The following is a 12910-nucleotide window of genomic DNA, read 5'->3' on the forward strand; positions in this document are numbered from 1 at the left end:
ATGGTACATGGCACATCAAGCGACTATGTAATCATACGCTGAAAATTGCAGATGGCTTGTCTTGTGATTCCAGATCAGTTCATAACCAATGATGATGGTTCATGGTACACAATCTATCAGATCCTATATCACCAGCTCACTTTGGTACAGCAGTAGAATCATGCCACAAAAAGCACTTATGATGCACAAATGGAGTCGCAGAATACTCAGTGCCAATAGCAAAGAAGTTATAGAATCATAGAATAATAGAACTGGAAGGGACCTCGAGAGAGCATCAAGTCCAGTCCCCTGTTCTCACAGCAGGACCAAGAACTATCTAGATCATCCCTCATAGATGTCTATCCAAACTGCTCTTAAATATCGTGAGTGATGAAGATTCCATAACCTCTCTAGGCAATTTATTCCAGTGTTTAACCACCCTGACAGTTAGAAAGTTTTTCCTAATGTCCAACCTAAACCTCCCTTGCTGCAATTTAAGCCCATTGCTTGTCCTATCATCGGACTCTAAGGAGAACATTTTTTCTCCCTCCTCCTTATAACACCCTTTGAGATACTTGAAAACTGCTATCATGTTCCTCTCCGTCTTCTCCTCTCCAAACAAGCCCAGTTCTTACTGTTTTCCCTCATAGGTCATGTTTTCTAGGCCTTTAATTATTTTTGTTGATCTTCTCTGGACCTTCTCCAATTTTTCCACATCTTTCTTGAAATGTGGGGCACAGAACTGGACACAGTACTCCAACTGTGGCCTAATCAACACAGAGTAGAGCAGAAGAATGACTCCTCATGTCATGCTCACAACACACCTGTTAATATATCCCAGAATCATGGTTACTTTTTTTGCAACAGTGTCACACTATTGACTCATTTTTATCTGGTGGTCCACTGTAACCCCTAGATCCCTTTCTGTAGTACTCTTTCCTAGATAATCACTTCCTATTCTGTATGTGTGAAACTGATTGTTCCTTCCCAAGTGGAGTACTTTGTATTTGTCCTTATTAAACTTCATCCTGTTAACTTCAGACTATTTCTCCAGTTTGTCCAGATCCTTGTGGAATGAGGTGTTACAGTTAATCTGAACTAAGGACTTAGTTCGGATTAACTTTAAACTGCCACGTGTATCTGCGGGCAGTTCGTTTGAACTAAGGGGGATTTAAAAATGGCGGCCGGATGGGAACATGCAAATAAAGCCCAAGATATTTAAATCCCAGGCTTCATTTGCAACTCCGGTTGCCTGATTTGCCTACCTAGCTCAAATTAACGAGCTAGTGTAGACATACCCTCTGAGAACAGTTATCCAGACAGTTATGCACCCACCTTATGGTAGCACTATCTAGGTTATATTTCCCTAGTTTTTTTATAAGAAGGTCATGCAAGACCGTATCAAATGCTTTACTAAAGTCTAAGTATACCAGGTCTACCGCTTCTTCCTTATCCACAAGATTTGTTATCCTATCAAAAAAGCTATCAGATTGGTGTGACATTATTTGTTCTTTACAAAACTATGTTGGCTGTTACCTATCAGCTTACTTTCTTCCAGATGTTTGCAGATTGATTCCTTAATTACCTGCTCCATTATTTTTCCTGGCACAGAAGTTAAACTGACTGGTCTGTAGTTTCTTGGGTTGTTCTTATTTCCCTTTTTATAAATGGGCACTATATTTGCCCTTTTCCAGTCTTCTGGAATCTCTCCCGATTTCCATGACTTTTCAAAGATGATGTCTAAAGGCTCAGATACGTCCTCTATCAGCTCCTTGAGTTTTCTAAGATGCATTTCATCAGGCCCTGATGACTTGAAGACATCTAACTTTTCTAAATAATTTTTAACCTTTTTTATTTTAATTTTTAAATCTATCCCATTTCCCCTAGCATTCTCTATATTAGGCATCCTGTCACCATAAATCTTGACAAAAAAATCAAATAAAGAAATCGTTAAGCACCTCTGCCATTTCCAAATTTCCTGTTATTGTTTCTCCCTCTTCACTGAGCAATGGGCCTACTCTGTCCCTGGTCTTCCTCTTCCTTCTAATATATTTGTAGAATATCTTGTTGCTACCCTTCATGTCTCTAGCTAGATTGAGCTAGTTTTGTGTCTTTTCCTTTCTAGCCTTGCCCTTATCATTAAAAAGACTTGGTAAATTGGGGTATGTCTACACTACCACCCTAGTTCGGACGAGGGTGGTTAATGTAGTCAATCAAAGTTGCAAATTAAGCCCAGGATTTAAATATCCCGGGCTTCATTTGCATCTTGCCGGGTGCCGCCATTTTTAAATCCCCGGTAGTTCGGACTCCGTGCCCGCGGCTACACGCAGCACGGAGTAGGTAGTTCGAATTAGGGTAATTCGAACTACCGTTACTCCTCGTAGACTTGGGCAGTTACTCCGGGCTAGTGAATTTCTAAAATGGCGACTGTCCGGGAACATGCAAATCAAGTGCGGGATATTTAAATCCTTGGCTTGATTTGCAACTTCGGTATGCTTCATTTGCCTCTCTATTTCAAAGTAGCGGGCAAGTGTAGACATACCCAAAGGGACTAGCATTTAAAATGGAAATTCCATCAACACAACAGTCATTTTCTAGAATCACCAGTGTATAGACTTCTAGACTGCAGGACAAAAACTTTATGGCCAACATCTAATAGATTCCTGAGATGACAGTTAAAGAAACCTTAACCAATTAAAGAAAATTAGTGCTGAAGCAGTTACATGGGTACAGGAGAACTACCCATGAGAAAATTAGAACAGAAGTAATACTATGACAAGGATAACAAAGAGCAAGTTTTTGGCAACCACCCAAGGTAACACCCTATATCATCCTGACTGAGCTCATATGCTATAACCATTCCTGAGGGATAATTATACAAGAGAAACAGAAGACATTTAAACAAAATAAAGGAGGATGCGGCTGTCATATTCTGAGGTGCAGTACAGACCAATGAGGCCCTAAAAGCTTTGGATACCTTAAATGCTGTGTTGCCTGTGTGTCTTAGCCTGCATACTCACAGCCAACAGACGAGTGTGCATAAGTGTGTGTTTTAGCAGCTCTAGCTGGGCATTTTGATTCCTGCAGTTTGCTTGTTTTACCCCGATACACTATGGTATCCACCAGCTTTGCTTACACCTGGCATGATGACCCCACACAGTCCTCAATTGTCCCCCAACTATAGGCTCTCCAATGTTCAGACTTTTCCTGGATCAAGTGGAGGAATAATATAGTCTGTTTTCTCCTCTGAAGAGATAAAGCTGTGCATTCTAACTGGCATTAAAGACACTGTCCATTCAAACAGCACAGGTTTGGTTTAGATTAAAAGTAAAACCAGATTCTTAAGTAAAGGTTGAATTTTAAGAAATGCCCAGGAAAAGAAATACAGGAGAGATGGTTACAAGTACATAAGAGTGAAAAACATGCATCTTACCATCTAAAACTTAAGCTAGCAAGGTACAGCTTTGGTTTAAGAGGTTTTTTCACCTCATTTATCTCTTTGTCCAGCATGGATGACTGTCTCTCAGTGAGGACTTTCCATGGAAGTCCAGAGTGCTGGTTCTGCTCCTTTTCATAGGTAAAATATAACACAGAATTCTTTGCTTATCTCTTTTATGGTGTTAAGAGTATAAGAACGGTCATACTGGGTCAGACTGAAGATCTGTCTAGCCCAATATCCTGTCTTCTGACAGTGGCCAAGGGCCAGTGATATGATTCTACTGACATCGCCAAGTGAACAGGTGATATGAGACTCTTGAAGACTGTAGACAATGCACCTTCGTTGTTGGTTATTTACTCATTTGAAATCCCAAGCCAAGCCATCTGCAATTTGCCCTGTATGATTCCATACCCACTTCATGAGCTGTCTCTCATTTAAATATTTTTTTTTGAAATATTTACGTAATAGCCCTACAGAGATGTCATCTTTCCCATTTAATTCATATACATTTTCTCAAGCCCGAGACCAGTCTGATGAATCTTTTGAAAGTCACTCCCTTCCCCCCAAAATAAACTTCATTCAAGCTGTGAGGAAGAAGACATGGAGGTGACAGTGGTGAAGGATATTCCATGCTGATTTCTTCTCTAGCTGGAGTTTGCTACACAGGAGACTCTCATGATTCACAGAATTGCTATTTGTGGTTCCATGTATTTACACGGGGGAGGGGTCTCCTGTCCCAGCCTGAAAGGGAGGGCGGTGGGAGCCAGACACCATGGGGAACTCACCACCACTCCTAACACCCATGGTGAGTTCCTCATGGCTGCCTGGAGCGACAGTGAGTTCCCACATGCTGTCTAGAGCTGCAATGAGTTCCCCACAGCTGCTAGGAGACACCGGGAACTCACCACAGCTGCCAGGAAGCTGCTGTGAGTTCCCCATGGCTCCTGTCCTATGATGAGCTCCCCATAGCTCCTGACCCCAGGGTGAGTTTGGGAGCTCACTGCAGGGGCCAGAGCTGCGACTTCCAGTATTGGCAAATTTCTCTTTTCGTGGTGGTGCCAGAAATGCATCCACTGTGAAAGGCGAGAGTTTCCTGGAATGCAATCTCTGGGGCAGCCTGTCCTCTGTCATTTGTCCTCTCCCATGCAAATGAATGGCCAGTTGACATGTGGTTGCTAATAGACTCTGATGATGTCTGTCTGGAGGCAGTAGCTTGAGAAAACTTTATCCACTTCTCTGACTTGTCTGGAAACCCCATTTTAGTTCCTCATTTCCACCATATTTGCATGGTCCCTTGGGCGTTTACTGGACACGCACCATGCAAGAATATTAATGATAAGTACAATGTTAGTTTTCCATTGGTGCTTTACATGAGCCACATCAGATACAGTTTAGGACATTAATGTATTGGGGTACACTGAACTGGTCAGGTCACGCTATCAGATACCAGTGAGTCCTGAGAGGAGGTTAGGGTCACAGGTGCCTATCTCAGCCCCTTGCTGATCTCCCCTTTCCTCATCCTCCACCATGGAATAAAGGGGCCTAATTCACCTTTCCTATGCAGCTCAAAAGCTTTACTCTTTTACCAACAGAATTTGGTCCAATAAAAGTTATTACATTGTGTCTCTAATATCCTGGGAGCAACATCATTACAATGCCACTGCGAACCCTTCTACATAATAAACTCTGTTCCTTAACCCAATGGAATTTTTAGGGATGGCCCTATTTTCCCCCCTATTTCAACTGTTTTTTTCTTTTAACAAAAATCTGAGTTTGACTAATGAAGAAGATTGGTTTTTCCAATAAAAGTTTTACTATTTTATTGCAGAACTGAAATAGTTTGATGGAAAAAAAATGAAACATTTTCCATGGAAAATTTTGACCAAAAAGAAAAATCTTTTGTGGAATTGTTCTGGTCATGACTGATTCAAGGCTGCCACACACACTGGAGAGAAATTACATGTGTACAGTAGGCTTTTTGTGAATGGGTCTTGAGAAGAAAAATTCTACTTAACATAGGTCAGTGAGGGCAGGGAGACTGGACTAGATGACCTCTTGAGGTCCCTTCCAGTCCTAGTATTCTGTATGCAAGGATAACAGTTCTATGCTTACCATTAGTAAGTGGTCGAATCAGGGAAAGAATCCAAACATCCTGACTCCCAGTTGCTTGGTCTAGCTATGAGCTTACTATCTTTAAACAGGTTAAACATCGATTGCATGGTGTACTGTTGCAGTAACATAAAGAGGCAAGTAGCGTTGCTGATCTGTGGTTGTCAGTGAGTTCCTCCACCTCTCCTTTCTGTAAAATCAATCACATCCTTTTGACAGGACACTTTCAAGCTACAGCTTGAGAAACATTGGTTGGCTGGCTGATAGCTACTATTGTCGCTGCTGCTGGCAGTCAATTCCATTCTCGTTGGAAACACCCTAAGGTTTGATTTACATGCAGTCAGCACTCTGGGCATATGGGCAGGCTGAAGCTGTCAATGGAGGACAGAATCATGTGAAACCTTAATTCATGTTCCATCAGGAGAAGCAAATTATCACAGATAAATAGAAGCTCAAATCACCGGTGTGATGAGGCCTCTGGTTATTGTACTCTCAATTCCTCCTCCCCCACTCAGCTTCCAAGATGGGAGGGAAAAAAATGGAGAGCTAAAATCACTGACACATGCAAGCAATTATATCTATCATCCTGCAGATAATTAATCTGTTGTAACAATAAAGGAGCGCTACTGTCACTGCTTGTAAACATGGACCAAGGTTATTTTATAAAACAGTAAAGTCACCCTGTTGCTGTTGTCCATCACACTTGCCTAATAAATACTTTAATTACGTTTAATAAATAATGTATCCAGGCTCACTGAAGTGGTAATTTTAAAAAAATTAATAATTAACTTCATGCTAAAGGTTTTATTGCAAGTACTACTAAAAGAAATTTCTGCCTTTAATCTGAAATGATTATTTATTATATGCAGTAAAGGCTCCATTTGCATATTATTAGTGAAGTAACCTTTAGCCTTCCTGGCAACAATAAAAATAGGTCTTAATGTTGCCATGCATTAACACTCTTGGTTAGCCTTCCAAAACTAAAGTGATGATAAACAATATATAATAAAGTCTTTGTTTATGGCCTTCGACCAGCTGTTTTTTTGATATCCCAAATATATTACAATGACAAAATGGCCAGCAAATGTATTCCAGCAAGTTGTTAAAAAGGTGTTGCCTGCAGATGGTTAGTTGATGGGAAATAGTAAATCTGGAACCAGTTAATTCCCTTGAGATCTAAGCAGTAAAATAATCTCAATAAGATTTAAAAATCTCCTCCATTTAATGGTCTGTGATGTAGTGTACTGCTATGAATACGGTTGTCATCCTTGTCAGTTGCACAAAAACACCATTGAGAGTTATCTACATCCCCAACATGGAGTTCTTACTTCACAATGAAGCACTTATCTTCTAATTGTGCTACCTGTCTGGACCCCATTACCATAGTATCTAGGGACTTCATCCTTTACCCTGGAAGGTAAATGAGCAGCCTCCTGTTTCTTGCACTCAGAAGGATCCTTTCATACACTTAGAATCCTGGGAGGTTGGGACATGCTATTTTCCCAATTTCACTCATGGGGAACTGAGGCATAGAAAAACTACAGGGCACATTTTTATATCACCAAAATGTCTTTCAAGCTTAATGCCAGCCTGCTCCTCACCTAGGTTTTATACTGATTTAACTGTTTCGGTTAGAGGCGTGTTTTCTTTTACTTGAAATACATAAATCAGTGTAATACCTAATGGAGGTTGACCACTAAGCAAGGGAATAAGTTATGTTGGTGTAACACACTGTGATACCACTATAACTGCATCTTGGCTAAGGGAGTTGCACTGGTTTAGCTATACAGCCGGTACCCGAGTTGCGAATGGGCGACTTACGACCGTTCGCAGTTACGACCAAAGCTGTCGTAAATGGCGGACACCGAGTCACGAACGCGATCCACGGTTACGAACAGCGTGGTTGCGTGTAACTCTATGGGGTCCAACTGATGAACAAACCGCGTTATGACCAATTGCTTGGTCCGTAACCGGTTCGTAAAGTCAGGAAGAGGCTGCACTAAGCTATTTAAAGTGGTTTAGTTTGGCATGTGTAGATAATCCCACAGACTCCCAAGTGCCTAAATCACTTTTGAAAATGTTACGCTAAGTGATTGGCTTGCCCTTGGGTGTATCTTGATCTGCTGATGTGTCTGAAAACTTATATTAGCTAGCTTACATATGGTAAGAAAGTATAGTACCTTGTTTCTTAGTGGGAACAAGGTCAGTTCTCTTGTGCACTGTGTTTTGTCCCAAATTTTGAGATTCACAGAGGAAGAATCAAATACTGTTACTTTCTATTATTGTATACCTTGTGATACATGCATCCTTGCCCATCTTACTTTACACTTATTCTCATTCATAGCGGTAACTCAACTTGTGCTGTAGTGATCCCACAAATATCAGCCACGTCAAATTCTCTCTCCGCCATGCTTTGTTACTAGAGTGAGCCTGACCTCGTACAGAGCCAACCTCCCTTCCCTGCATGTGGCTGTTCTACATGCATTCACATATCAAACAGAGCCCTTTGGTTCACCTTTGAATCGTTCATGTTCTCGTCACTGTAGCAATCAGTTCAATCCTACATAACGTGGAAAGTGCTGACATTTTCAAGCAGCCTACGGCTTCTTGCACTCAGAAGGATCCTTTCAAACTCTTAGAATCCTAGATGCCCTTATTTTCCTTAATCAGCTAGTAGCAGACGTAAAAAATAATCTCACCACAAAATTGGCTGTTTCACACTAATCCCCTCCCCCATTTTGCCAATGCGGCAAGATCTCCAAATGCAAATAATGTAAACCTGAACACAGCTCCACTGACTCGCTGTAAGGCAAATAAATTTAATTCACTCAGCTTCTCATCATCATACGGGCCCGTTAGGGCTAATCATCTGTGTTAACTTTCTCTGGGGTCTTTCTAATGTCTAAGCACTGCCGACTATTTTGTAGCCAATATACATGTGGCAAGAGAACAAATTGCCCCACAGTGGGTTCCCTTTCTACAACAGTGGTTCCTCTAGTAAAATGAAAAGAATCAGGTTTATAGTGGCATTGGTTTAAGACTTGGATGGGAGGTTACGCAGCTGACTCTAATGGCTTCTTTCAGCAGTTTATTGATAGGGGTTTTTTTCCCTTGGAAAAACTGTAGAGTATTTATGCACCCAAATAAACTTTTATGCCCATGTAAAAGCCACAGTGAGGCTAATGGGTTGAAATAGGGGGTGATTTTTTTCGGGTTACTAACTTTTTAATAGATAACCAGCTTGCTCTTGCAAATGTCTTATAAATATAATTTTAAAAGCAGGGCCCAGATACTAGTAACCTAACAGGCACATGCCACTTGGCTCTTTATTGTTTTATTGAAAGAGGATGGCTGTTCTTGCCGCTCAGGCTCTGGATGAACCCTCAGGAGATCTGCATTCAAATCCTGGCTCTGCTTCAGATTTCCTGTGCAATAAGGTGATAATACTTTTTTCTGTGCTGCCTACCTAGATTGTAAGCTCAATGGGGGCAAAGACGGTCTGATTTCTATATGTATAGGCCCTGATCTGTGGTTTCTAGAAACTCTTGGGGCTCCAAATATGCTTTCCTTTTGTGTCATAATAATATAAGAACGGCTGTACGGGGTCAGATCAAGGTCCATCTAGCCCAGCGGTGGGCAAAACGGCCTCCATGGTCGTATCCGGCTCGCCAAGCGGGTGGATCTGGCCTGCAGAGGCCCTACTGCTCCCCTGCCCCCAGGCCAATTAGGGCCTGTGGGGTGGGGGAGCACGCGAAGCCTCTTCCTGCCCTGCCAGGAGCACGTGGCGCTTTGAAGTGCCGTGCCCTGCTTGCACGGGGGGTCGTAGGGGAGAGAGAGGGAGAGCGGAGGAGGTTTTGTACATTTCCCTGCCCCCAGGGCCTAATTGGCCTAGGGGCAGGGGAATGAGGGAAGTCTCCTCCCACACCAAGGGCATGGGCACCTTGGGGGAAACTTGGGGTGGGGACAAAGGCTCTCCCTCACCCCCAGATCAATCATTGTCTGGAGGTGGGGACCCGGAAATATCTTGGCCCCGCCCCTTCCTGTGCAACCCCTGGCAAAAAATTATTGCCCATCCCAGATCTAGCCCAAAGTCCTGTCTTCTGACAGTGACCAATGCCAGGTGCCCCAGAGGGAATGAACAGAACAGGGAATCATCAAGTGATGCATTCTCTGTCTCCCATTCCTAGTTTCAGACAGAGGCTAGGGACACCATTCCTGCCCATCCTGGCTAATAGTCATTGAAAAATATATTCTCCATTGATTTATCTAGCTCTTTTTCGAACACTGTTAAAGATCTGGCCTTCACAACATCCTCTGGCAAGGAGTTCCACAGGTTGACTGCATTGAGAGAGAACATATTTCTTTTGGTTTGTTTCAAACTTGCTAAATATTAAGCTACCTATTTATTTCTGTTTTAAACTTGCTACCTAGCTCATCCCTACTGGACTCCATCTTTAGTTTTCTACCTAAATTATTCCTTCAGTGATTTTATCCTCTCTTATGCCTCACCCACCTTGCCAAGACAAAGACTCCCAAAACCTACTCCTCTTGCTCTTCACTCCCATATTGACAACTGCCACTTGGACACTCTTCCCGGAAAAATCCAGTCATCCTTTCAACTCAGTAGGGCAAAACCAGAACTTCCCATGTTCCCAACCAACTCTCTTCTCTCTTCTCCATCATGACGAATAACCCAACTACTCTCCCGGGCCCCAAGCCTGTAGTTGGGTCAGGCCCTTTGTCATCCCATACCATGGATGCTGTATTCTTCTGTCGCCACAATTGCCAATAACTTCTGTGAAGCCAGTGCATTCTAAGTACCATTAAGGGTCTCAATGTACGTGCTTCCTCTGACAAATAAGTTGCAAAAACATACCATGTGTTTCTGTTATTGGGATTGAATAACTTGTGGCTCCTGGCACTATACTTGCCCCTCTCCTTACTGTCAAAACTGCTTCCTACCTAGAGTTACTGGTTATTTAAAAGGATAAAAAAGATGATACATGCAGGGAGGTGGATAAGCAAGATGAGCTTGGCTTAAATACACAGCAAGCAGTGACCCTATTGGTAAGCACAATTCTTAGAACAGGCAATTGTCCCCCCAACCCCTGTCTAATCCATAATCCATCTGCATGATTTTTATCTCTTTCCCCCATCTAGAAGATGCAACTGCTGCTACAGATGCTACTTTAGCTTTTTATAGCTTCAGGCCCAGAGAGTGCCAGCTTTGGCATGAATTTATTGCTGAGCTTGTAAAATGGGAAAAAGTTCAATAGTCGTATTTTCCACCCACTAGGCACAGCTTATTTTAGTAAAGGGGAATGGAAAAGATGATGGAAATAGTGGATTGCCAGGAGGGCTAGATGACACCACCCATAAGCTTTAGGGTAGAGGCATATATTTTTCTAATCCAGGAAATTTAAACTGGGATATTTTGGAAATAAAGGTATTAGGCTTGTTTGAGAGCCAGTCTCTGCTATTTTGGCTCACTTTGGTCCAGGTGCATTCCCCATCCATGGATGGTTGTATCACTTTCGTATTCTCTTGATCCTTTCTGGCTTCTTCCTGATTGATTTTATCTAAATTATTCACGTATTCATTACTATTTCTTGTTTCCCTTGACTTTTTGTTTCTTCATTTCAGATTCTCCCTTGCCTTAGATATGGGTTCTCCAAGGCTGTTGAAAAAGACAAGAGGTGAAAATTAAAGCATTCAGATGATAGTACACTAAGAACAAAGAATGGGACCTAGAGAGGTTAGAAGCACTATTTTGCATAAACAAATAGGCTAATTACATGCACAAATGGACATTATATTTTTTGTATTATCTGCATTCAAACAACCACTATATACTTTCAGCCAGAATGAGCTTTAGTTTAGTCAGAGAAGAAACCACAAGTGTGAACAAAAGGAAATCCTTTGTAAAAGAGTATTACATGCATCTTCTCTCTTTCACTCTGCACTCTCAAACAGATACTAAATGGCTCTTCTCTCTCTACTGTATAACATTTACATAGCCATAGTTAAGTGTCAACATGCAGGTTTGAGGTTCTGATGCACACCCACTATTTGTGAGTACAAATTAATCAGAGGTATATCAAAATGGAGCCCTTTTGTATCTGAAAATACAAAAGTCCTGTTTAGCAACTTTACCACATCAACTCTGTGCGGGTAAAATGTGGCGTATCACTCCTCTGTACAGTTTTCTGTCTGCAATTTAACTGGAAATAGACCCAAAGTATATCAATATATTTGCTGATAGACCAGAAGGAAATTTCCCTCACACCCATTACCATGTCCCTCCATTTTCTCTTAAAGTAATTAACTTGCCTGACCACTGGGAGAGATGACTTCTGCACCCATGGCCCGTATAGTGAAGTCACTTGTTCAACCTCTTTGATACAAGGAGCTGAGTATGTCAGCGATTACAACATTAAACCATCACCTCTAGGACCTCAGGTCCTCATTGGGATGAATTATGTTCACTCCCTAAGAGAAAACACATGCAAATCTTTCAATACCATGCAGCTATTTTGCCAGCCTGAAGGTGGAAGAACACAAAAAAGGAGAGTGAACCAGTCTGTCTCTCCTGGGATCAAGGCTGAAAGAAGGGAAAGATGGGCTTGAGAGACTAGAAAATGAATATAGAATGCAATAAATATTGATCAGAATCTTACCTTGGACCCTTCTGCTGTTTCATTTTACCCACTCAGGTCAATTACCTGGACTATGTTCTGTTACCTCCTAGCCTTTACATCACCTGCGCTGATTTTTATGTTTTTCATCAATTAAGCTTTGCAGCCATTTGCCTTGTTGTTGCAGTGCAGTAGAAAGGGACTTCCTTCCCAGCCTGTACCCTTAAGCAAGCAATTCCCTTCAGGTAAAACATCCTTCATTATGGCTTCTTAATGTGCTTTGCCTTTGTATTGTTGCTTACACACGTCAACACATATATAGTGTGGTCTCACATGACTCCAGTGTCAGAGGGATAGCTGTGTTCAGCGTGAATTTGCATATCTTCTTTCGATCCTGTTTTCAGAAGAGGGTTTAAAAAAAAAAAAAAAAGCAGTCTAGATGTGGTTCTTTCAGAAAAAAAATTCCCCCTTTTCGAAAGAACCCTGTACACCTCATTTTTTTAGGAAGAAGGGTTCTTTGAAAAGGTTGATTTTTTTCGACAGTACCGCATCTAGACTTTAATTTTTCTTCAAAAAATTAGTCCAAAAACGGGATCGGATGAAGATATGCAAATTCATGCCAAATTTGCATATCTTCTTTCAAAAGCCATGGGCAGTCTAGATATGTCCTTAGTCTGTATCTGCAGAAACAACTGGATTCATGCAAAAACAACCAGGAGTCCTGCGGCACCTTAAAGATTAACACATT

General features: G+C 41.7%; 1 long non-coding RNA gene across 1 annotated transcript; it reads right to left on the reverse strand.

The window, feature by feature from the left end:
* Positions 1-2253: 2253 nt before the first annotated feature.
* On the reverse strand, positions 2254-12545 carry LOC142829996 (uncharacterized). Its single transcript, XR_012904999.1, has 3 exons — positions 12205-12545; positions 11858-12016; positions 2254-11204 (listed from the first exon to the last, which is right to left on the reverse strand). It is a non-coding gene; the product is annotated as an uncharacterized LOC142829996 (long non-coding RNA).
* Between the last annotated feature and the right edge of the window lie 365 nt (positions 12546-12910).

Source organism: Pelodiscus sinensis, chromosome 6, assembly GCF_049634645.1.
Source record: "Pelodiscus sinensis isolate JC-2024 chromosome 6, ASM4963464v1, whole genome shotgun sequence".
NCBI lineage: Eukaryota > Metazoa > Chordata > Testudines > Trionychidae > Pelodiscus > Pelodiscus sinensis.